General features: G+C 47.0%; 1 protein-coding gene across 3 annotated transcripts in view; it reads left to right on the top strand.

Moving 5' to 3' along the window:
- Lipc (lipase C, hepatic type) overlaps positions 1 to 27,383 on the top strand; it is a 129,847-nt gene that overhangs the window by 18,964 nt on the left and 83,500 nt on the right. The window lies entirely within an intron of this gene.

Genomic DNA, 27,383 nt, shown 5'->3' with positions numbered 1-27,383 from the left:
CAGTGAGCGAAGTCTGACTGACTCCATGGTCTGCACTGTTCTCAAGGCTTCCTAAGCTTCTTACCAAGTCCTCCAGGAGAGAATGGGCCAGCCTTTGAAACCTATCCAGCTGGGGCTGGGCTCGGGGGAGGGGCTGCAAGCAAGCAGGAGGCTCTGAAACGCACCAGAGGGGAACTGTGGTCTAGACAGTAGTTGTTTAGGGCTGCTTCTCTGGGGACTGTTTCCTGTTCCCAGCGATTATGTTTACCTCATCAGGTCCAAGCCCTTTGTAACAAGTTCCGTATGCACTGTAAGATGTTGTCCCTACCCGTGCTAGCAGGTGCCAGGCATGAGCTAGGGCTCAAAGCTTGTTACCAGAAGGTCATATGACCCTGGGTGACTCACTGTCTTTGCTGGATTTACAGAGTCAGGAGCTCCACACAGCTGACATGAAATCCCCAACAGCCCTCTTTCAGCTTCCAATAAGCCAGGGAAACATAATTCATTTCACACACACATATTCTTACATACACACACAGCACACACTTTCATATATATACACATTATTATACATACACAATATACGCTCATCTACACACACACACACACACACACACACACACACACAGATTCTCTCAGGACTTCTACCCCATTTTCTTAGTCCAGGCCAAGTATCTGGGTTCACTGGCTGACTTCTCTCTTTCCTTCCCAACTACCTACACATTGATTGAGTGCAGACGCTGAAGGAGAGCTTGTGCTCAGTACTGGGAGGGCAGACAAATAAAACCCGCCTCCCCTCCTCCCTCCAGAGGAGACCAAGCCTGGGCCACAGGTACTCAGGCTCCAGAGGAGGGAGTCAGGCTGAAGGAGGGCAAACAACCAGTCCAAAGTCACACAGTAAATTAGAGTTAATGAGATGATATACGTAAAGGCACTCAGCAGAGTGTCTGGCGCCAGTAAATAAGTAGAAACCAAATATCTGTTTCCAGTGGCGGACCGGGGAATGGGAGTCGGTTCTCTACAGTGCGATCATAAACTATTAAGAGAAGAGGCCTCTTGTCCACCCTGGAGGACTACAGAGGGGGAGAAGCAGAGAGCTCCCCAGAGAGCAAGGTCGCTTGAAAGCACTCACTGAGCACACACAAGGGCAGTGGGCATGCTAGCAAGGGCAGGGACCTGGGGAGGAGGGACAATTAGCCAAGCCAGGGAGGCTCCCCAGGGCCCTTAGTCTTTCCTAGATGGCTGCTCAGAAGCCCATCTCTGAGTGCCCGCCACCCCCACCCCCGGCTCAGCTGTTTCAGCTGCCATGCTCCTCATCGGGATAATGGGGTGTTATGGAGCACGGTAGAGGCCATCAATTAGCGCTTAAGTCCTCGCCCATGGGTCCGTACATCTAAGCATGCTCTGCTAAGACCCACAGCAGAGGTAAATCTCTCCCCTTCCTCATCACGTGGCTTGGAATTAAAATGCCACCCAACATCCTCCCCTAGCGAAATTGAGATTTATGGGCCACTGTCAATATCAACACATGCTGGCCATTATTTGAAAGTCCCCTTGTTCCTTGGGACGATTGATCGCTATTTACTTTGAAAGATAAATGCAACTTTCCAGCGGGGAGGGGTCTGAATGCTCCTTCCCTGGAGATGTTTTTATTCTTTTGTTCTGCTTTTGCTGGTGATATGAGCCCCAGCCTGCCCTCCTCCTTCTCATTCGGGCCTTCCCGATGCTGAGGCTCGGGAACAGTGCCAGGAGCCAGTTCCTCCTCAGTGACCAGTGTGACAATGTGTAGGGACCCTTCTACACTCTCTGACTTTTTTTCTTGTTTGCCAAAATCTTGCAAGAAGCAGCTTAAAGGAAGGCGGGTTTGGATTCACAGTTTAAGAAGGGACACTGTCCATCATTATGGGGAGTGCATGGTTACAGGGGCATGAGACAGCTGCTGACATTATAGCCACTGCCAAGAAACCGACAGGAGACAGGAACTGGGGCTGGGCTGTATAAAGTCTTTAAGGCTACTCTAGTGACCTACTTCCTGAAGACTCCATAGCCTTCCAAACTCTATCACCAGCTGGGGATCAGTGTTCAGACACTCGAGCCTCTGGGACGTTTCTCTCTCAAACCACAATACACACATTAGCAAACAATGTTGTCCCTGGCTCCTAGACCTAAGTCACAAGTCTATGGTCCTGGCTTGGGCTGAGCCTCCCAAGGAGCTTCCTGGAGGATCGATAGATAGCTCCTTCATAAATGCTTCTCACCCTGAGTGCTGTACAGGGTATGGAAACTGAGGCAGGCACTGAATTGTTTCAGTCACTGGGTCCCAAATGAGTGGGTGTCTGAACCCCTGAAATACAAGTATACAGTGTGGATTGCTATGCCCCGTGCAGAGCTACTGAGTCGGTGGGTGTTGTGGAGAGTCAGAACTGTCACGTTTCCAGCAAGGTCCTAGACACTGCTGATAAATATTCTAATGCTCCTGGTGCTGGTCCTGGATCCTATGTGATGATCTTAGGGCTAGATCAGAGAGCTGAGGCTGCGAGCAATCTGGCACTCAGAGAAAAGACTGTCAACCCTTAAGGGTTGGGGGTATCATTCAGACTGTAGAATACGCCTTGGTTTGGTCCCCAGCACCATAAGAACCAGGCCTGGTGCTCTGCCTGTGACCCCAGGACTTAGGAGGCAGAGTAAGGCAATAGAATCTTGGTGTTCTTCTAAAACTTTTCTCTCACGTCTAGTGAAGTGTCAGGCTCTCCTTCGTAACAGGACCGGGATCTGAAGAGGCGAGAGCACCGCCTGTCTGCTCTGACTCACACGGAGGCCCACTGTGCAATGAGGAAGGAGAGCCAGTGGAGGCTCTGGTTCTGGGCCTCTCACCTGCCCTGGCCGGTGCCAATCCATCAGAGAAGTGTGGGTACAGACAAGATGCGGGCATCCTCATTCCTTGGTTGTGGACCTCGCTCTAGTTAATTCTGGTCCCATCTGCTGCAGATGGCCTTAGGTCACATGACAGTGCTGTAAATACGGTGTATGTGGTTTCCTGATGTCTCATCTGATGCCAAGGAGGATGCCTCCTTGTCCCCTCCTGTGGGCCACACCGTTCCCATTTACAAAGCCTCAGAAGCTGCCTGGATTTTGGCAGGAGACCCTGCTATGGTTTGAATGCTGCCTTCAACACTCACACTGAAATATAACTGCTACAGAGACAATAGGAAGGTGGGACTCTGAAGAGTCATGAGGGCGTCCTCATAAGGAATAGTTTGTGATCCTATTATCTGTGAATTAAGTCCTACAGATGCGGTCTAGGGTTTGGGCTTCCCTGACTCCAGAGCTCTGAGCTGAATAAACTTCTGGTGGTTAGTTTTTCTCAGTCTCCGGGGTTTGTTAAAGCTGCAAGAGAATGAACTGAAACAGGCATATACATGCACGTACACACACACTCACACACACATACCATACCACACACATACCACAACACATGCAGGCACACACATACTCATAGATACCACATACAGACACACACACACACACACACCAAACCACACATACACACACACACAGATACATGCACTCACACATATAAAAAACACATACCATACCATACACATAGACACACACACCCTACAACACACACCCCACAACACAGACACACACATTCACACACTCATAGCATACCATACACACACCATACAACATACACAGAGACACACATATACTCATACAGACCACACACAAACACACACACATACACTCATATATACCACACATACACACACACATCCCACAATTCTTTTCTTTCTTGGTTCAGCTTCCATCTTCAAATGGGTAAAGTAGCCACATACCCCATGGTCATGCAAACTCCAAAAACCCCACTACCAAGTAGGTCAAGGGCTTAAGATACTTCTTGTAGAGGACCTAAGTTTGGCTCCCATCACCCACACTGGGTGGCTCACAGCTGCCTGTAACTCCAGCTCCAGGGGACCTAACACCTCTGCCTTCCACAGGCACCTGCATCCACATGTATAGACCCACACTGACACTCAGCACACACATAATCAAGATAAAAATAAAATCTATCTTTAGAAAACTGTAAACACCCAGCTTAAGCCTATAGGCCACTTTCTGCCTCTCCCGTGAAGCTCACCCTGATCGTTCCTTGAACTTGCCCTCAAGAGCAAAGCCACTACAGGGAGAAGAGGTGGAAATTGTTACCCCAGTAGTTCCTATTGCCTCACCTCCCACTTTTCAATCTCCGTGAACTGAGACAAGGTATTGACACTAACAAGACTGCTTCTTTAGGAGCCCTGGGGTTGGGAGGGTCTGGCTGTAATTACTGGCATCTCTTTGCCGAAAACATGTGTTGCCTGCCCTCTCACGCTTCGTGTCTGTGTAAGTATCTCACACTCACCAATTACACCACTGGAGCATGCTCACACTCGGTATCGGTAACATGTGGCCACAGGTGGAGTCATCAAGTTCATCACCCTCATGATGATCCCACGCGGAGACAGATTTAGGGAGGTTAAGAACGAGGCTAAAGTGACACCAGGATGGGAACCCAGCCTCGCGGGCCTGAGCACCCATCTTTTCCCTGCTGCCATAGGCAATGCCCCAGTCACATTTGTCTCCCAGCTGGGCACTCGCCTGTAGCCACCAGCCACAGATTTCTGAGCCCACTGAGCAGCTAGAAGGGGAGGGCTTAGGACATGTGATTACCTTAGTGAAAGTGCCACCTGACTCAAGTTAGTCATCTTCAGAGACATCATATGGTCCCTGAGCACTGTCTTCCCCGAAGTCAGATGGCCCCAGTGACCCTAGGTGGCTTCCGCTGGCCAGGCCCATTCTAGGGAGGGTCAGAGTGGGACTGTACGTTGGCACTTCTAGAGCAGAGAGCCTGGCTTTCTGGGTGAACAGCTGGCAGGCCAGACCTTATAGTCCCATTCTGTGGTGTGCCCTACCCAGGTCAGCCAAGGTCAGGGCTCCATCTGTGCTTCTTGCGAGTTCCTCAAGAATGACTCAGTTCCATGTGTGGTGGGTGGAGGGTCACAGTTATCTTCCTCTGCAGTGTGTGACTCTCCAGCCCTTTCCTGGGGAATAGGGCCTCTGCCACTCGGGGCCTTCCTTCTTCCTGTTTGAGATCACAGCAGAGCCCAAGGGCTCCTGTCCTCATTCTGAGCAGAAGTTCCCCAGGCTGTGTGCAGCAAGCTGACCCGCCCCGAGGGCTAGGATTATCCCTATACATTCCTTTCTCCATCCACCCTGGCAACCCACCTCTGTCACACAGTTGGGGGCTAAAATTACAAGAACTTCAGGGACTGATTTAAACACAGCAAGCTGTAAAGCTTAAAATGAGCTAAGCTTTGTTGAAAGACATTGTAATAAATACTCCAGAGTTCTATATTTCTTCTCATTGTGCTGCATTTTGCTATTATCTTGGTCCTTTTAAGTTTTCATCTATTACGGTGTCTGGAAGAAACGTTCTATTATGGTGTGCTGCAACCCATCTCTTCTCAGGTCAGGTGTGGTGGCACACGCTTGCAATTCCATCCCTTGTAGGAGCTGAGGGCAGAAGGGATGAAGGTTCACAGCCAGTCTGGATTGCCTAGTAAGACCCTATCCCCTCAAATAAAAAGTATTATGCCCAATATCACACTGTTAATTTAATAGCAATTGTAATGGGATTTTGGTTGTTGTTTGTTTTTTGAGAGATCTTACTGTTTCTTAGATGTGAACTTAAAGTCCTTCTGTAGCGTTTCCAAGCACTGAGAATATGTGTATGTACCACCACACCCAGGACAACAGTGGTATCTATTACGCGGAAATTGAAACACCACAAAGTTATGTTTCATTTATTATCGGTTGACTAATAGAGCAAGGGTCATTATTGAGCCAGAGAGTAAATATTTTTCCTTGCATAGGACCTGAGGTCTGTCTTGATATTCCACTCTACCATGGCAGTACACAGACAGCTCTAGGCAATAGATATACAAAAAAGTATGGGCACAACTATGTTCTAATAAAACTTTATTCACAAAAACAAATGGAAGACCAGGTGTACTTTGGGCAAGGGAGCATAGGTTGAAATTCGGACACAGTCGGAGACCTCAAGAGAAGAAGGCTAGCACAGGGGATGGGAGGAACGAAGTGAGGCAGGGTGTGGTGAGGGATGTGGAAGAATGTGGTGATGTTGGCCCAAGAGAAGAGCAAGCTACAAAATGCACTTTCACATTAAAAGGAAGAAACTGAATAGTCTAGAAGAAAATGTGCTTAAATGCCAATTGCTCCGGGTAGTAGGACTCTAGCTGAGGTTGTTTTCCTGTTTCTTGATGCTTTTCTATACATCCCTATTGCTCTGAAGTGGTATGTGTTGGTGATAATCATAAAAAAATGTATTTCTAATATAGAGGTTACTGAGCACTGAGCCAAACCTGAAGAAAGTCAAAACTAATGACAGGCACAACTGGCCAGATGCAGTCCAGAGGCCCCGGGAGGGAGGGAAGGAAGGAGGCACTGGGTGCAGGTGAAGAGATGGCAGGGGCACCACTCCCTCCTGGGAAGACTACAGGAGCAGAAGAGCAGCATGGCCCCTCCTCTGCCTCCTACCCCATAACTTGCATAGCTTTCTCTTCTCTTCTCCACTAATAGTTTGTAGACAATCCCTTCCCCACTCACAAAGGTGGCCGAGATCAGGAAAAGCAAGGACTGCTGGGTCTTTATGGCTTTGCATTGTGGTTTCAGCAACTGGAGAAGCATAGTGTTGGACTGACTGGTTGGTTCACTTGTTAAATTTTTTTTTTTCTCGGTCTGGTACCATGCACTGTGCATAGACCTGGAACATTACAGTGGATCTAGAGAATGTCTTACCCAAGTCACTGATTTCACAAATAAGAAAATGGAAACAAAGGACACTAAGGGTCATCCCAAGGATGCAGAGTTGGGTACAAGCTCATTCCCAACAGAGCCCCCACCCCGAACTGAGCCCTTCTTTTCTCAGCACTCAGAGAACAGGCTGCACAGACACACAATCGATTCTCATTCTTCCTCCACTCCATCTCCAGAAAGCACCAGTCCCTTCAAGGCACTCAGGCTGTGATATGCCCTGCGCTGTCTCCAGGGTGGGTGTGTCCCACACCTAAAGTATCTCCATGTGTAACATCTTCCGGACTACTTCCAGACTATTAGCGGGTGAAGGCCTTTCAATGCTGTCTTCTCCACCTTTGCAGGCTTAGAACATGCCACTCAACACGAGGCGCCTTCATCACCCTAGCTTCTCCTCCCCCAAACCCAGCCAGCTGATCCCATCTAGTAAGCCAAGGGTCAGAAGGAGGATCAGAGTCGTGTCCTCGCCAGACACTTGAGTAAGTTGTTGGGAGGTGAGATGCTGCATCTCACATGAAGCATGTGTCTGCCTTAGGATTTACATCATTGCTTTCCTGTGTCCTGGCCCCATGGCGTCACCCTGCCACCAATACTAACTCTGTTAGCATTTTCTATGCCTCCTTCCATGCCAAGGTCATATTTCCAGTCTTAAATTACATGCTTCTGGAATATTGAGGACAGACTGGTTTATACTCTCTCTAATCAGAGACACAGGTAGCAAGAGATTTAAGAAACACGTTTTTCTTTTTTTTAAATATTTATTTATTATGTATACAATATTCTGTCTGCAGGCCAGAAGAGGGCACCAGATCTCATTACAGATGGTTGTGAGCCACCATGTGGTTGCTGGGAATTGAACTCAGAGGACTTTGGAAGAGCAGACAATGCTCTTAACCACTGAGCCATCTCTCCAGCCCCAAAATACATTTTTCTTGAGCTAGATAATAACAAAAAAATTCAGAGGGTAGCAGTCTTCACTGTTCCCAGTAACTAGAGAGTTTTACAACTACAATAAATGAGCACTTGTTTCTGCTGGGTTTTTAAAACTCCTACAGATTCAGGGAACTTACTTTAGAAAAATTATGCCCATGTTCTCTGAGTTGTACCTCTTGGAGGAGGAATAAAAAGTTAAGTGTGGTATCAGAAAGTGCTCACTAAATGTGATTTCGCAAACTGACCTTTCAAGTCTGGAGAAAGACTGAGCAAGATCAGCGTAGGACATAGAGCAACAGCTGAGCCTCCCACCAAGCCTTCTACCTCCACAGTTAGAGGACAGACCAGTCAGATCTCTATGTGTGTTCATCTACGATGTCGCAATCCACAGCAGAGGCATTGGTCTTCGTCCCTGGCTTTCCCACAAGTCAAATGTCCAGGACAGCACTGTCCAAAGCTTCCTGCCTCCAAACCCTTCCCCTCGACCCACCATGGGAGCATTCAGGCTTAATGCTTGAATCTGTTTTGTTTCCCAGCAACTGAGCTGAGTGCCCAGGGGTTACACCTGCCCTGGTCCCTGCAGCACTGACGTCTCAGCTCCTTGCTCCTAACCATTCGCCTTTCCTGGAAGGCAGAAAGGGGCTCAGTTTGCACTCGTGAGACAGGTGTATGCGCACATGTGTCTTCAAAAGGCTGTGAGGACGCTGCTCATTCTGGTAGGAGTGACACTTATTTTAGTCTTTGCTAACTTCAGATGACACAATCTTTGCCTCACCTTCAGAAAAGTGGCTTCACCCCCCCATCCTCGTTTGAAGGTCCCTTTTAGCAAGTTAATCATAAATAAATAAATGAAATTAGAAGCTAAAAATACATCAAAAGCTCAGGCTTGCTCCAGGTTTCAGGAAACCAGCAGTTTCTGGAGGAAGTTCCTCCCACTCCTAGACCAGATCAAGTAAACAAGAAGACAGCCCACCAGAAAACAGGCGTTTCATGATTTTATGTTTTATTTGTTTTATCCATAGGTTCTTGCAATTATGAAAAAGAAACGAAGCATTCCTCATATTGGCACATCCTCACTTAAAACCTGAACGCGGTGCCATGTTCTAGCTGCTTCCACAGCTGTGACAGGAAGGGATCCCAGCCCTCCCCAAGGATGTGGGACTGGAATAGATTCAAGGTCCTTTGTCTTGTGAGGTGAATGGAGTCACCCCAGAGTCTTGGCTTGGGCCACTGGGCTTCCCAACCCTCAGAAGGACAGCCAAGCCCTCCCAGTCTCTAAGGACGATAAACATTTCCTGGTTCACCCCGGAGGCTCTCAGACAAAGCCATGTGGGTAACACCTGCCTGTTTCCAAGCTTACCATGGGAAGACAGGCTCCTGATGAACCACAGTTTCAAAGTACCCACCACCTCTTAGTTCTGCATGCCTCTGCCCGCAGAGCCTGCCTCTAGTCCTTAAGGACTGTCAAATGGTAGCTCTGAAATAACATTTTGACTTTTCCTAGATTTCCGACTCTGTAAGGAAGGTGATGAGACCCGATGGCAAGCTTTCTAGAGGTGGTAACAGCTCACGGTGGATGATGGAGGGGCCTGGGGGAGCTAGCTGAAGGCCCGTGGAAGGACTTCAAAGGTGTTTGTGCGGATCAGAACAGAAGTGCCTGGATGAGAGGCAGGTTGGGCAAGCAATCATGGCTGACTCTTGTGATGGGGCTGCCCACTTGTCTAAGAATCAAATGGCTTCTCATTCCACTGGCTCGGTAGTGTAGGCCGGACTTTCCACCGAGCCCATGGTTTCAGTTATAATCACATCTCTCACCCTCACTCCCACACAGCAAGTTCTTCTACTTCTCTCTCAGTGCCTGGAAAATCCCCACCGGGATAGTTCAAGGACACCCAGCTAGCAAGGGCAGGGCTGGGCTCAAGCTCACTAAGAGCACAGCTCAAGCCAACCCATGCCCCACTCCACCACCACGTGTCCCAGGAGAGTGCAGAGATGCTGACTCTCCTCACATGAGCCTCTTTCCCTACACACCCCCTGCTCTAGATCCCTCCAAACACCAGCTCCCCCGTGAATCTGCCACGCTCTCTGCTGCCCACCCATCCTCACCTGCCTCCTGCTCGCTTCCAAGGGATCCTGTAGAAGTCCTGAACGAGCTTGGCTCATGCCACCCCCTTCATGCCCATCTGACAGTCAATGCTTCCTCCAAATGTCTGCATCCCTCCCTCCCCAAGCTGGGTCCACCTTTCTCTTCCTCTCTTTTCCTATCACTGACCTGTCAAACTGTATTTGTTAAATATATTTTTATATATTATAATATATTGTCTAGTATAGGTCTTGTTTATATTTGCACCTTCCCAATAGGACTGGGAACACTCTGAAGGCAGAAAGAAGCTGGGCCTTAGACCAGTCCATGTACAGTGCATGGCACATAGTGACTGCTACAATGAGGCCATGAATTAGTTAACGTAGTTCATTGATTGGAATGAATGAATGAACATCTGGGCTCAGGAGGGAAGTCTTTGTGGCTCCAACCTCTTCCCACCATAATAAGCATCATCACCTTGATGTTTATTATAAAGACTTTGGTACCTCTTGAAGGGCTGGTACCAACGGTCTACTTCCTGCTGTGTCCATCATGCATCCAATTGATTTACACGCACATACACATGCACACACACATACACACACACACATACACATACACACTTCTCTGACTGGACCTTAGATGAAATCCAAATAAATAAACGCCCTTTCTCCTGCTCTGGCTATTTCTTTAGAGAAATTAATTTTGAGCACCAAAGGCCTGGAACCTGGCAGGAAGGCTGTGCTGCCCCCAAGCCAGCCCTTGAATGCACGGGTTCCAGAAACAGGAACAGTGCTAAAGCAGTTTGCTCACCTACATCACAACTCTCCATGTCCCCTTCCAATGTGACAGCTCAGCCATGACCCAGAGGCAGTCCCAGGTCATATGTTCCTCCCAGGAAGTCTGAAAGGACCCTTGGGGTTGGGCTTTGGCCTCTGCAGGCCCAAGGCAGCCCTTCCAGAAGCAGCTGGCCTGGCTTCTCCCCTGGACCTGCTTGCAAAGACAGGTGAGTTATTGTTGGTGCTCGTTAGCACCTGTGACAGCTGCAAAGGGGCCCCCAGAAAGCTGAGCACTCAACCCCATTTCTGAAGTTGTAGAGAATCTAAGTAGTTGAGACCAAGTCCTCCTTCCCGTTAGGGGACCCCCATAGTGTTCCAGTAGCTGGGTGTTAAAGAGAATGGTGGCCTGCACATTAGGATGGGAGAAGCTTGACAGCTTTGCTTTTGTCCACTATGTCCACCAAGGTGGAGGAGGGATTGTGTGTTATGACTGCAGGGTCCTGATAGGTGTTTCCTAGGGACACAGAAGACAAGTGGGGTCTTGTGGGTTCCAGTTTCAATAAGTTCTGTGGCCTCAGAAAAGGGACTCAGCCTCTGTAAACACATCCACCTCCTTACTGGGCAGATCTATGACCACCCATGTGAGGGAAAGCTGAAGTACAAAGATGAACATCCATGTGACACACGGTGGAGAGTGTCACAGGAAAACTGTCTGAGCTGTCACTGCACTCTAGCACAGCTCTGAAGAGAAGAACTGAAATCAGGCCATACATACACTCACACATACATACACACACATACATACACATGCAGACACACACATACATGCATACACACACATGCATATACACACACATACATACACACGCAGACACACACATATATACATACACACACACATACACATACATATACACATACACACAGACACACACACACATATATATACATACACACACACACACACACACACACTCTCTCTCTTTTCCCCTCCCTTTCCCCTCCCTCTCCTTCCCTGCACTGCTGGTTTTTCAGGCAGGTCCGAAGAGCTGACTTCCTGCTGCTTCCTGGATGCTTTAGCTATAGAAGATAGATAGCAAGGGCCAGGTGTCTGGTGGGGGTTCCTGGTGGCCCTTAGCAAGCACTCTTATCTGGGTAATCTTACACATGGTCCTGGAGAGAGTGGGGGAGAAGCAAGGGAGAAAGGAAGGGAAGGGTCACATGTCTTGGGATAGTTAACATCTCCTCATAGCCAAACCAAACCAACAAGCCAGGCCATTGAAACCACCCAAAGATACTGATTTGTGTTTTCATATACCTGACCAGACCTCTGCCAACCTGTTCTGTGTGAGAGCAAGAGCGAGCAAAAGTCAGGAGCGCCAGTCATTACGTTTCTAACTTACTGAGAGCAGGTTAGAAAGCAGAAGAAATAGGATCCTGCACACACACACACACACACACACACACACACACACACACACCAGGACCTGATCTCAGTCCCCTAGCCTTCCCCTTTCTTTCTAGGATTCTCAGAGGCCATATGACCCAAGTGCCCACAGTGGTCCATCCTAATATTCCCAAGAGGGCAAGCAGTTCAAGGTTTCTGCAACTTCCCTCATGACTCTATTTGGCCCGAGGATGAGTTTAAACTAACAAAACCACCTCTTTTTCCTGCCTGCCCCAGCCTTCCTTCCCAGCTCCTCCTGACACACTTGCTTCGAACAGCTGACTCTCCCCAGGTCCCTCTTCTGGGTTTATTTCAGTTGACCTGCTTCGCTGACTGAGATCAGGTGCCAGCCCTCACATGGAGGCTTGTGATCCTCCCCCCGCCCACTCTCCTAACTCTGAACAACATAGCATGCCAGTCACAGCCAACTTGCACTGGGCACTGACAGTGGCAGGCATTATGCCCAACACAGTAATGAGCCGTCTTCTTCCATCTTTCCAATAATCCCATGATCTTTCCATCAGATGGAGAAACTAAGATGAAAGGAGTTTCAAAGCTGGGCTGGAGAGACAGCTTGGCATTTAAAATCACATAAACTGCCCCTGCAGAGGACCCAAGTTTGATTCCTGGCATCTGTGTCTGGCAGTTCACAACCATCTGTAACTCCAACTCCAGGAGTTGTGATGCCTCTGGCCTCCACAGGCACTTACATACACAGACATTCAGGCATACACATAATTAGAAATAATTTTTCCGAAGAGGCTACATCATGACCCAGAGCTACATAGCTAGTAACTGATGAGCAGGATTTAAACTCAGAGCCCTGTACCATGAGATGCAAAGGGCACGGCCTTCGAGACTCAGCTCTGAGTTTGAATTCAGTCTCCTCTGCAAGGTCTGGGAAAACCTGCTACACTGAACTTCAGAGTCAAGACCTAGCTGTGTCAGCTTGTGGATGGGGTTCAGGGAATGTCCCAGTAAAGCCCATGTCACCGTACTTGTCTAGCCACCCGGTTTTAACACTTACTCCAATGGCTTGTCATCGCCTCACCCCGTAAACAATTCTCAGTGCAAAGTTGGAGTATCCTGACTAGTCCAAAACCTCCAGCATCCTGGGTACTACAACCTAGATGGTTAATCCCAGGAGGAACCCACAGAAGGGGTAACTGGACAGCTGAAGTCTTCTACAGGAGGTTCCCAAAAATGTGTTTACTTCAAATTAAACCAAGCCTTGGGTGGGTCTGTGTTGCATCTTCCACCCTCCTGCCCCTCCACAGCCTTCTCTCACCATGGTGAACCTATGACGTAACTCCCTGCTTCCTGCCCATCTTCATAAGACCCAGCTTGTTGCTCCCAAATCCTCTGTTCCATCTAAGCTCCTACAGCAAGCCTAGCACAGCTGTACCCTCCCCACCAGAAAAAATAAGAGCCAAGTCTGGCGCAGCTGTGCCCCCTACCAGAAACAGTGAGACACGGTTCTCATTCAGTTCCTTCCATCCTGCCCTGTCTCACCTATCACCTCCAGAACTGTCCCCTGCCCTCTCCCGCAGGGACCCAAGCTCTGGGTACTGACAAGCTTTCCCAATATTTCCCACTCCCTTGGGAGCCCTCAACTGCTGCACTTCTCTGACGGAGAAAAAAAAAATCAAAATTACTCATTGTCTTAGAACATTTGATTTTTACAGAACTTTTTGCGTGGCTCTCAGATATAAGGTCAATACAAATAAAATCATCTAAATTGCCCAATATCAAACAGTTCTAACTCAAAACAGCAAAAGGCCTTTTAAGTGAGTGGTTCAAAGCTACGAGGGTCACAATGACAGGTTCCAAAGATGAAAGTAATGGATCAGAAAATAGAACAGTTGAGAAAACAGAGATGAAAGGCAAATAACGCTGTTTGAAAATTCAATGCTTTCATTTAAAAAAAATGCCAAAAGCACTATCCTTGGTTAAGATGATCACGATGAAAGAAACCGGCACCTGCCACCTCTGGAGTGTTCAGCCCCTGTCTTCTCCGTCCCTGTCCTTAAGTACTGCCGCTTTTGTCGCGACTGCGTTGGCATCGACTCCCCGGCTGCTCTGTCCACAACCTGCCTGCATGTTTCCAGCTCTACCTGTAACCAAGGCAAGCTATAGACACCTATGGGCAGGTAGAGTGACTGGACTGAGCTCCCAAAAACCTCAGGCCTCGTCCCTGTGGCTAATACAATCAGGTAGCAGCTTCCCACACAAAGCCAGAGCCTGGCAGGTCTTTGCATTAAAATAACATGTCATAAAAAGCGTGTCGCCAATACAAATGAAGTGTTTTATTTAAAGCAAGACTTAAAGACATAAACATCAGGACCACTGGGTTTTCCAGTTGCTCTTTATCGCTAAGCCACTTTTGGGGTACGGGGCGGCTCACAAACTTGAGCAGAACACAGTTTCTAACTCACCTTTCACTTTCTGGAGTCGGTGCTTCCCAGTTGTCTTCTTTTTCTAGAAATTTCCATGACTTCACCGCATACCAAGAAATGCCTTCCCCCTTCAAGTCCACATGCTGCTGTGACTGGTTAGCATGTGAATAAGGAGAAGCCACAGTCACAGCAGAGTCACTCCTGTGGATGCTCAGGGTCTCATAGCTCATCCCTCCAGGGACCACAGTAACACACACCTCCCACACACCCCTGTCACTCCTACTCCGTTGGTCAAAAGAGGTTGTCTTCCCTGTTTGCTGCCTCGCTGACCCAGCTGTCTGACCTTTGGAACTGGATGTGTCTACTGCCTGATGGGCATTTACACCCATCAGTCATGAAGCCCAGTGGATTTTTATACCTACTTGTCTTCTGAGACAGCATAAAAACTGAAGGTTTTTATTTTGTTTTTTTTTTAAATCACACTTGTGGAGAATTCAAGGAACCTCCACATGAATAATGAGAAAGGATATAAATAGTAAACCAAAGCCATCAATTAAATAACAATTATAGACAGTCACTGACACATAGATCCTGTCTGGACAGAAGAGACAAAGAGACAAAGAAAGTGACAAAGTCACTTTTCAATTTCCCAGCAAAAACGTGGTGACATATCAGCACCAGATCCGGTAGATCCAAAGAGGACACAGAAAGTTGTAGGGAACTGGGTGACTCGTAGGCAAAGGTCAAGGAGAGTTGAGAGGAAATAGCTGGGATGTAGCTCGGCTGGGAGGGTTGTACCTAGCATGCACGAAGGCCCCAACATCAAAGAAACAGGACATGCTAGACATACTGCAATCGCAGTGGAGATAGATGAATACATCCTACCTGTGTACAATACAGTCTCTAAGAACAGAATAGCCTCTGAGCTTCCATTTTCTCACCTATAAAACCAAAGTTATCAGCAGGCTCTGTGGTCGCTATGGCTCCCTGTGTTATACAGCTATAGAGTTACCCTAAGTATTTGGTTAACTCTCTTGACTAAATAGCATCATGGGTAAGAGACAAAGACCACATTCTCTTCTGGTTTATAATGGTTAGGTCAAAGCTAAGCATGCTATCTGTTGTTTAGGTCCATTTGTCCCACCACACCATGACTCTGTCTGCCCTGAAGGTCATTTTCTATTTTTCTATCTATCCCAATGGTCCTTTAAGATTCCATCATTGCCTTCTACCAAGCATTGCATTTTCTTTTTTCATATATATATTTAGATTCCTGGTTTGTTTGATTAATGTGTATGTATGGGTATCTGTGTGTATGCACACATGAGTGCAGGTAACCAACAAGACCGGGCGAGGGAGTCAGATCCCCTGGAACTGTAATTACAGGGACTTGTAAGCTGTCCAACAGGGGTGCTTAGAACCAAGCTATAGCCCTCTGGAAGAGCAGTAAGTGCTCTTAACTGCTGGGCCATCTCTCTAGTCCCCCTTGTAATTTGTGGAACACATGTGAATTCTTTCTTCTCTTCTATTATGCAAAACTCAAACATGGTGGTTACTACAGCTACTAGGTAATTTTTCCTCTAGACAATTGTCCCAATTGCTGTGTGCATATTTATTCTCTGAACAATTCCGAATTTTAGAGCACTTTTGAAATGCTCAATGTCTTATCTGCTCCTCACAACTTCAGCTTCTACAGTGCAATTTGCTCTACGGCATTCCTGTGTATGTACAATGGCAGTAACAACCCTTGCTTCTTAATAAACTTTGACATGACACGTCATCAAACTCAATTCTTTTCATCTATTGCATTATTCAAATGTTTAGTTACCGAGGGGAGGGGCAGGAATTTGGTATCTTAATAGAAATCAGATCTAAGAGCCAAAATAGAGTTCCATGGTCATCGTTTTCAGTGACCAAAACGGACATATTCCTCAGGAGCTTCCTGACTTGAGGAGCAAAGCCTTTGCTCAAAGACCTCATGGATCTGCAAGCCCACCTGAGTTGCTCTTGAATTCACAATGTCTGATTTGACCACATTGGTTCCCAAATGATAACATGGTGGGCGGTTAATCTTCTCAACTTGGTGGGATTTAGAACCACAGTGCAAACACAACTCCTGGCAGGGACATGAGGGAGTTTCTGGTCTGGGCTAACTGGGGTGACAAGACCTACCCTAAATGTGGGTAGCCCCATTCTCTGGGCTACAGTTCTTGACCGAATGGACAGGAAAAGGTGAGCTGAGCACCTGCGTTCAACCCTCTCTGTTTTTTGGCTGTTGATACAATGTGAGCAACTGCTTCGTTCAAGCTCCGCCCACCATGACTTCCCCCGCCCTGATGCCCTATACCCTCAAAGAATGACTTATAATAAACCCTTTCTTCTATATGTTGCTTTTATCAAGTATTTTGTCATAGCAAGAAGAAAAATAACTAGGCAGTAACCTCCCTGTCCCCTCACATGAGCCCTGTTTCTTCCAAGTTGCCCTTTCCCCAAGATGACCGCATTTCCTACTTTGGTGAGTCAGTGGCCGAGCTTGCCATCTGGCTCCAGGCATTCTGAGAGGCAGCCTCCCTGGGCTTTAGGGCAGGCTGCTGCAGGGCCCCTTTGTCTGCCTGCAGGCAGTTTGCTCCTTTCTCCTCCTAATTAATGCCCACATCCTATCAGAGTGGCCCATTCTCAGACAGAGCAACTGAGTCATAGCTATGTTGTGTTTTCTTCTGAAAACCACCGTTCTGCCCAGACCTGAATAATTGGGGTTTGCTCACCTTAGCATAGGGATTTGCCCTCTGAGCATGCCTTTGTGTTAAATCCTGCCCACCGCTTAGCAAAACCACAGCTTCATGTTTGGCTAGTATCAGTGTTCACAGGTTTCCCATGAGAGTCAGAGACCATACAGTCATGGGGTGCTTGTCTGGGTGCTTACCCACTCCAGTCAATGATTGGGCCTAAAGACAGCCCAGGTTGACAGTCCCAGACCTACAGGGACACCAACCAAACCCCTGAGCTGGGCTCGACCGCTCATCTTTTTATCTTATTAAAGTTTCTGTGCTCTTGATACCAGCGAGAACTTCCCTTAATGAAGCCAGAACTTTCTAAACTCAGGTTCTTTCTTTCCTTCTTCTTTCCTTTTAGTATTTTTTCCTTCATTTTATTTAGTTATTTATTATTCATGTGGGGGTAGGCATGCTATTTTGGGAGTCAATTCTCTCCTTCCACCACAGAAGCTTCCAAAGCTGTGGCCCCAACACCTCACAGCAGCAGCACCTGGAACTTCTTAGATTCGGTAGTTTAGGTCCCATGCAGACCTAAGGGATCAGAAGCTCAGAGGATGGGGCCAGCTGTCCCTTACAGCAAGCCCTTTGTGAGACTTAGATATTCTCTGGAGGTAGAAGCACCACTGTGGTCATTTCCTCTGACCTAAATAGGCCACGCATTTCCAAAGCTGAGTCCAGGGAGCTTAAGGTGACCTCCAGCAATGACTTCCAAAGCCTTGGGGCAGACACACAGGATTCCTGGTCAATAAAACATTCCGATTCCATTCAACTGTGACTGTGGTTCCCTCGGTCTTGGATCCTGGGGGGTGTAGGGTTGAAATAACACAAAAGCCCAGCCAGACCAGTCAATGTTCAATTCTAAAGATGGCCCCGATGGATAGACCCAGACCTATGGGGCCACCGTCCAGCTCCAGTGAACCATTTAGGCTGGCCGTCTTTTTACATCCCTGAGGTTTCTGTGCTTTTCAAGCCAGTTCCAGTAAGCTGGCTTCTCCTCCTCTAGACCCTGAACTCTACGGTACAGCCTCCACCTCGTGCTCACTCTTTGCCACAGCTGTGATTGTTCATGCAGATGTATTTACCCAATGGTGCCCAGCTCCCCTGCCCAAGGTTATCATGCTGATCTCAGCTGGCAATGAGGAAGCAGGATGAACATCAACACTGATTCACCCTCGTTCCTGTTTTTCTTCTCTTAGGAATGGGGGGGGTGTCTTATGAGCCATGCTAGTGTAGTGACACCCCACGCTCACCCCCATGGCCCACCAAAGTAACAGTTGCTCACAAAGTGCTGACTGACAAAGAAGGAATGAGGTCAGCTTTCCTCTCCAGACAGAGGAGGATATGTCTTTGAACCTAGACAGGTTTTTCCTGTGACAGGGGCTCATTGATTAGCTAATTCAGGCTGACCTTGAATTTAAGCTTCTCCCACCTCTACCCTTCACCTGCTGGGATTACAAGCATGCATCAGTGTGCCCAGCCTTCCAAACTCTTTCATCTAAAGGTTATGTTGTTTTCCAGAAAATGGTACCCCAACTGGCCCAGGGAGAGAGGCTGTGAAGTTGGGCCTGGCTCATTCACCAGTTACCAAGGAGATGGACAGACTAGGCAATGGGGGGGGGGGTCTGTCCCTGGAGGCTTGAAAGACTCCATTGAGGAGGTGCCTTGCCCTCTAGGAAAAATGTAGTCAAGCCACCCACACAGGCTGCAAGTGTCCAGGCTTGCAGAGTGCAGTGTCTTTGAGCTCTTTGGACCCTAGAGATAAGGCCCCATACACCTCAGCCTTTAGTCCTTTACTGAACACATCCTACTTAGAGGTGAGAAGAATAAAAGCCATCCATCTAAAATATAAATAGATCCTCACTATTCTTTAAATTCTGGAAATAAGAGCAACTGAGTGCCAGGCACAGGGCTCTCTCTCTATTTTCTATATTTTTCCCTTGTTCATATTCTGTATTTCTTGGTCTTGCTGCAACAGTTCTGTGAGATTTACAGTGAAAGAAACTGAGGCTCAGAGCCTTTAAATGACTCACTAGTCAGTGGGTGTGTCGGGAACTCTTCTGGCTGTGCCAAAACATCTAACAAGAGCAACCTAAGGGAGGAAGGATTTCTGTTGGCTCACAGCTGAGGGCACAAGCTTATGACCAGGAGGTAGCGGTGACAGAGTAGAAAGCAAGGGGTCGCATTGAACCCAAAGTCAGGAAATTTGGGGGAGATGATGCTGGTGTTGGGCTCCCTTCCTCCTTTTTCAGTCCCCGATCCCATCCTGTGGGAGGTACGGCCCACATTTATTGTGGAGAAAGTCCCTCACAGACAGGTCAGCTAGGTGAGTGTCCCAGGTGAATCTACATCCCATCAAGTTGCTGGTCAATATTAAGCTTCAAATCAGAGAAGCAGTGACTCAGACCCAGGTATGTTTGAGTATCGGGGTGTATGTACTTGCAGTATGGAACTTGGAAACTACCTTCCTGTCTGATAGAAGGAGCTAGACAACTGAGAAAGGCAGGAGCGCAAACAGCAGGATATTCTTCAGGGGCTACCCAGACCAGGCTTGGCCCGTGAGCAACAATGAACTCAGTTCCAGGAAGGTACAAGGCCTACACTTCCTGTTTCCTGTGCTCAAGCTCCTGGGGCAGGTTCTATGGCTAGAGAGAGGCCGGGGGAAACTGAAGAGAAACCAGAGATCTGTCAGGGAGCCAGAAAGGAGCCTCAGGAAACGCTTTATCTAAAAATATGCCAGTTCGGAAAGGAAAGCAGTCATAGAGGGTGTGAGAAGCCCCCGTGGTGAGGGAGGCAAAACAGTGAGATGCACCAGGAGGCCAGTGGAACAACACAGAGACCCATTACCCACCCACTTCCTGTGCGATTAGCCAGGCAAGCAGACAAAATGACAACCCACAGACAGCGCTCCAGGGGAAGTGTCTGAGGACAGCAGCAGAAGACGCAGCAGGGAGGTGGGAGGGGAAGAAACTGTTCCAGTTAATATTTCTCTCACATCAGCTGGTCCGGCTACAGATTCGATTCGGCTAACATTTCCTGTGTACTGACTAAACACCACCAACTCCCGCAGGCCTTCCAGTGACAGGCAGGGAAGGAAAGGAACCAGTCTGGTCAAGGCTACACAGCTGCTAAGGGACAGAGACAGGACTCCACCCCAGATTCCTTGACTCCTAACCTCACACTAAGTCTGGCAGACCTAACTGCTCCAACAAATCAAGAGGCCTGACTGTCATCACCCACAAAGTTCAAGGCCACTCACTTCAACTTTCCAGGCAGGTTACAGGGGTTTTACATTCTTTTTCTTTCTTTTTTTTTAAATTTAAATCTTTTCAAAAGATTAAATTTATTTACGTGTGTGTGTGTGTGTGTGTGTATCCATCTATGTATGCAGGTATGTACGGAGGCCAAAAGAAAGTGATATGCATCTCCTGTTTCCACCTCCTCCTTTGAGGCACACTCTCTCCCAGAACCAGAGGCTTGAATTTCCTCTATCAGTCTAGAAGTCAGCAAGCCCAGTGACCCTCTTATCTCCTCCCTACTTGGAGCTGGGGTTACTGCTATTAGCAAGGACACATACCTAGCTTGTTATGTGGGTGCTGGGATCCCCACGATTGTAGATAAATGTTCTCTACGGCTGATCAGTCTCCCTAGCCCCCATTTTACATTCTTTGTCTTGTCTCGTTTGAAGTAAATCTGGTAAAAGAAACTTGCTGGTTTTTATTAGTGACTAGCCAGCTCCCAAGTGTTGCAGGCCCTAAGACAGTCTGGAGAGGTCTGCCCTTGAAGTTGGGAGGAGATTGCTCAGCCACTGGGCCATGAGTCCTTTTGCAGCAAATGCAAAGCAAACGACCTGCCTCTGCTGAAATTGCCAGGCGCTGAAGCAGGAGACATAGGAACCTTGGGTAGGGGGAGAGAGGGCAGTTCCTTTAGAAGCATCCAGCCATTGAGGTGTAGTAAGAGGAGCGGTCATGTCCCGCAGCCCGGCTAGCTCAATCCCCAAAATAACCACACAGAAATTGTATTAATTAAATCACTGCCTGGCTTATTATCTCTAGCCTCTTATTGACTAACTCTCACATATTAGTTTAACCCATCTCCATTAATGTGTATCGCCACTTGACTGTGACTTACTGGCTTGAGTCTAACCAGCATCCTTCTTGGGCAGGAGAACCATGGCATCTCTCCCTGCCTGCCTCCTTTCTCCCAGCATTCAGTTCTGTCTACTCCACCCACCTAAGTGCTTGGCCCTATCAAAAGGTCAAGGCAGTTTCTTTATTCAACCAATGAAAGCAACACAAATACAGAAGGACCTCCTACACCATTGAGGTATGCATCCTCTCTTCCGAGCACAATGAAGGGTGGTGTGGTTCTCAGCTGGCTCTCACACCCTTGGCCCAGGTAATTCCTCAGTGTGTTGTAGTTGAGATGCCCTCACACACATATACACACGATTGTGATAGATCAAGTCAGTAAGTCAGTTGTAGTAGTACACACCTACAATTCAAGTACTAAGGAGGATGAAGCAGGAATATTGTCAGATTAAGGCCAGTCTGGGCTACCTGGCAATACCAAGAAAGTGACAGATCATTTATGGTACAGCCCTTATGCTCAGCAATATGCCCAGTATGTTCTGTATACCATCTCTTCCTCACATCAGCCATGAGCCCGCTCCACAGATGAGATGCTGTGTTGCTCAGGGACCTGGATGAGGTCTGTAGCTCAGAAGGAGTGGACCCTGGCCTCCACTGAGCTGGCACCTGGGTTCTCAGAGTCCCTGGCCATCTCTGGCACAGCTGAGAAGAAAGCAGGCCATGATTTTTCAGACAGAGCCAGATGGGGTGTTACTAGAAAACTTGCTCTTTCACCCCGTGTAGTTAAATATTCTACTTTACATACCGTCCTTACAGGGGTACATTTTACGGGACACCATGGAGCCTGATTCCTCTTGATGTTATTGATATCTAGTTAAGCTTTCCTTATGAGAAAGAGGCAGGTGGAGGCAACCCCCCTTCTTTGCGCAGCTGGGTAAACTGAACCATGGCAATAGTGACTCACACAGAGTTACATGATGGGCAGGGTCAGTCGTCAGTGATGCAAGACTCATTCTGCTGGCTGCATTCCAAATGACAGTGCCATAGAACCTCCGGAGGCCAAGGGACTTGCTCTGGGGACCCTGGAGAAGTCATTTAGCTTGTCTGAGCGTGTTTTCTCATCAATGAAGCAAGGCTGAGACCTCATTCCTCAAGGAGTTCTAGTCAGAATCTCCATGTTTAGGGAGCTGGAGAATGTTCTAGCTGCCACCTGTTAGCAGTGAACTCAGAGGAGAGATTATTTGATCTGATACTTGTTGGTCTATTTCTGGGAAGTTTCAGTGTGCCCAAGGTGGGCCAGGCCCTGTGACAACAATGGAGTTCATTCCAGCCCAGTCTGTATGCTAGTTGGGATGACCTGGTCTCTAAATCAGTCAAACTGGTTACACAGGAGCATCAGACTGAGTTCCTGTTCAACCAGTTCCGGCCGAGCCCAGTGGGGTTATCACCCAATCCGTTTCCAGCTGCCATGTTTCTTTTTAAAGATACTTCTCCCTCCTCAGGCACTGGGTGATGAAGCCAGCAAGTTGTACACAGACTTTCTTCCAGGGCAGAAAGTGTCCCTGCCATCTCCTATCTTTTTAAACAAAGTCCATCTCGCTTCTCTCTCATGAGGTATATCTTTGATGGGGAAATGTTGCTTCTAAGGCTCTATGAGCCACATTATAAGCAAAGAAAGAACGGGAAAGGAATGGAGGAAGGGGTCATAAACACAGCTGGAGTGGGGTGCACTCCAAGCTTTCTCAAAAGTCTGACTAGAGCTAGTCCTAGTTGGCCCTAAGGTTTTGAAGACAGACTTTGAAAGGGCAGAGAGAACTGTGGATGGAGCCTAAAGATACTGTATGGGCCAAAGACTTCTTTTATTCATAATTTTTCTTTAGTAACCCCCTGACACTTTCATAATACTTAGTTTTGATTTATGCTTGTCCCCATTGTTCCCTTCCTTCTCCATGTTTCCCCTTACACCTGTATATTACTACCCTTCCCTTCCCCCTCCCTTAAAGCCTCTTTTTTCCATGTCGTGGGCCCCTTTCTAGTTTCCTGGCCTCTCCCCACATTTACTTGAACACCTAGTAATTAGCAACTAGGCTCTGCATGTGAGAGAGAACACTCCATATCTGTCTATCTGGCTTAGTCAATACATTCTTTTCCACTTCTATTCATTTTCCAGTAAATGCTACTGTTTCATTTATAGCTAAATTTATAGCTATATATTTATAGCTAAATAGAATTGCATTGTAAATACAGACCTCATTTTCACTCTTCATTTGCCAATGTCCCTCTAGACTGTTTCTAGAGGTTCCTAGCCATCGTGAATAGAACAGCAATGAACTTGATAATGCAGGTGTCTCTGTGGTAGGATGTGGAGTAACGAACGGGCCAAACACATTCGAGGTAATAGTTTGGATAGGAAATATTCCATATTATCTTAATAGGAACAAAACTCAACACAGGAAAATAAAAGGATTAGAGAATCATCATGGCACCTCCCCTTTATACTTATAGCTGTCATGTCCTCCCACTTACCAAAACAGTTCTCTACTGAACATCCATCTCCACGGAGTCTTAGAGACAAGTGAGGAAAAACTAGAAGTCACCTGTGTTCTGACTGTTTTCCTTTGGGAAATTGTCTCGCCAAGTACCGACTGAATTTCACTGATGGAATGAAATAATTGATCCCTTCCTTACTTTTCCCATGTAAACATCTTCCAAGAGGATGGTTTTATTTGGGCTTACAGCTTCAACAGGAAGACTACATCACACTAGAAATAAGACCTAGTGGAAAAGCACATGGTAGCTGGTCACATGGCCTGCTGCTGCTCGGTTCCCTTTATTCGGTTTTGTGGTCTAGGATTCCAGCCAGGGGATGGTGCTACCCACCGCGGACAGGTCTTCCCATCTCAAATAGTGTAATCAAGATAATCCCACATTGGCAGAGCCAGAAGTCCATCTCCCAGGTGACACTAGATACTGTCAAGTTGACAGCGAACACTGGCCATACAGTGACTTGTCCACCTTTCTCCAAGAAGAAACACTACTGAAGAACATTATGTGACTGAAGCTTTAGTTCAGAGGGAGAGGCAAGAGTTGGCAGCTCTGAGTTGATTCTACGTCCACAGAGCACAGTCTTTCCCAATAAGCTTGTTTTTGCATTCCCCATCAGGCACTGCTAGACTTACTGTATGCTTTTGTATCCCTTACTGAACTATGCTAGTGCCCCAAGCCATGCATGATTCTTTTTTAACTTTCTTTTTATTTATTCTTTGTGTCTTTCACATTTGCATCTCAATCCCACTCATTTCCCATCCCTTCATATCTGCCCTTTGCCCATGCAGCCCCCTATTCCCCAAAATAAAATTTAAGAGAAAAAGAAATGGAAAAAAATCTCATCATGGAAACTGCAGTGTGACACAGTGAGTCACACAGTAAACCCCTTTGTCTGTGTTTCTTCACTTGCAAGTGTTCATTGCAAAGAGTCATTGGTCTGGTTTGAGGCCCCTGGCTTTTCTACCCTATCAATGCTGGGCCCTCACTGGGCCTCCTCTTGGATACCCTGCTGTTACCCTGTATTGTGGAGATCCTGCAGCTTTGGGTCTGCAGGACTGATCCCTTCATGTGCTCCAGCAGATCACAGATAGGGTGAATATGGGGGTTGGCCAACCCACAACCCTGGTTCTGGGTCTAGCCAAAACCCAGTTGTAGGGTTGGTTGATCAGCCCGCCAGCTCTCCCTTGTCCTCACCACCAGGGTGAGCTCTCCCAGTACATGATTCTTCATATCTCCAACAGCACTGAAGCCTCAGGAAATAATTAATTAATGGGAAAGGCCTGCCAGACCCATACAGTAACTTTTATAAGCATTAGTAAGAGATTACGCCATCAAAGATCCATGAAACAGCCACGAACCCCAGGTGAGATTCTGGAACTCCCAGACTTGAATTTGAGGTCCCCCAGACACTCAGAAGTTCTATGAATTCCTATTTTACAACCTATAAGACCAGCCTTCTCTCAAGGGCTAATTTTTTACTCTCTTGGCAGCTTCTCTGCTCATTATTGCTTGGCAAACAATATGATTTATGCACAAGAAACACACATTAAGATGCAGTGTAGTTATTCCAGCTGCCATAACTACTAAATTGAGTTGACTGGCAATCTACTGATAACCCAACCTCTGTAGGGAAAAAGACATCAGCCTGAAAATAACCGGAGTAGTCGTATTAGAAACGTCACCAGAAATGACTGTGCAAAACAGAAGAGGTGGCAGAGTGACTGTCATTTACTAATGGACAGAGTTCAGATGCTCTGCACTGAGATGACAACCACTGGAATGTGAAGTTAAACTGTCCAAACAGAATTTTTAATAAATGCTTCTGATTCTTCCTTTGTCTCCATCCTTTACCAAAGACAGGCAATTAACAGCTTTTGCAATATTACAAGCAAATGAAATTGGGTCTCTGCCCAGCCTGCCAACAAAGGACTTCTGCGGTAATAAAAATAATCAATTGAATTCTTCATTTATTCTGGGTCCATGTGATTTCCTTAACAATGTAAAGGCAGATTGTAATTTTCGGTGAGAAAAAAAATAATAAATACTGCTTGCATGATGCGTGAAATTTCAGACCACAGAAATGTCATCTTTTCTTATAGAATTGTTTTCTTACAAGGGCGTGTGTTTTGGCAATTACAATAGACCTCGAGGCTGGTGCCCACATTATCTGCCATACTGACCTGTATTCTTTCTCCAAGCATAGCCCAGTGATCACTGAAGACAGGCACAGTTACAACTAGAACACTAACCCTGACCCCTCCCCTCAGCCTCAGCTTGGTCGCTCACTCTCTAGGCATTGAACCTGTGAGCTCCTCTGTAAAGGAGGCAGACCAATGTGAAAGTGTTTGAAATCTAACTTTCAAAGGCACCTAAGACAAAGCCAAGGGGTGTGAGGCGACAAATGAGTCCCTTACCCAGAAGCTGGTGTGTGGTCACCATTAATTAAACTGTCTCTTAAACGTTAGTGAGTTGCCTTCATCTTCACGTTCACCTTCTTCCTCTTGGCCCAGCAAAATCTTACCCATTGGTTAAAACTATCATCAGCCTCTGCTTTGTCTGTGCAGCCTTCCCAAGACCACACCAGCTGCGAAGGGACCTGAGTCCAGCAGCTCTTGATGCTTCCCGCCTGTAAGGCTCACTGTGCTCTTGGAAGTCTGGGAGTTTGACATTGCTTCCTAGGGAATTTCTAAGAGGTCCTGTCAGATCTCACATTTCTTGGAGACAATTCAGGGTGTTTGATTTCTGGTAACCCCCACAGTTTTTGGTAAAGAAGACCATACAAGGGATTGGAGAGCTACCTTAGCAGGTAAAGTTATCTTTCACCAAGCCTAGAGACCTGAGTTTGATATTTAGGACCCACATGGTAAGAGAAAGGAATCAACTCCTGAAAGTTGTCCACTGACCTAATCTACACAGAGAAACACATAATAATCATAATGATAATAATAATAGTAATAATTTAATTGTAATTTTTAAAGAATTTTTAGGGCTGGAGAGATGGCTCAGCGGTTAAGAGTACTTGCTGCTCTTGCAGAGGACCTGGGTTCAATTCCCAGCCCCTACATGGAACTGTAACTAAAGCTTCAAAGGATGTGACACCTTTTTCTGACCTCCTTAGATACTCCTTAGTACCTAAGTAAAGTAAAATGAATAAATATAATTTTAAAAGAATATTTTTGAAGACTAGAGACAATTCAAATGTTTATTAACAAGACACGATTAATCCATGTAGAAAATACCATGCAGCCTTTAGAAAGAATGAAATACATACATTTATATACACAGGGAATCATTGGTAAATGAAAAAGCAAGGTATCAACAAGAATGCCTGACCTCAGCTAGCCAGTGTAGGGTCAGTGTGTGCACGTGTGCCTGACTATCCACAAAGTGTCTCCAGGACAAGGACAGTGGTTGAGTTAAGGAGTAGGCAGGAGGCTGGGGTGAGATACTGTGGGAGATTGTCACTGTGTTGTGTCCCTGT

This window comes from Chionomys nivalis, chromosome 4, assembly GCF_950005125.1.
Source record: "Chionomys nivalis chromosome 4, mChiNiv1.1, whole genome shotgun sequence".
In the NCBI taxonomy this organism is placed as follows: domain Eukaryota; kingdom Metazoa; phylum Chordata; class Mammalia; order Rodentia; family Cricetidae; genus Chionomys; species Chionomys nivalis.
Note: the sequence above shows the minus strand (reverse complement) of the source record. Positions and strands in the feature narration are given on the sequence as shown.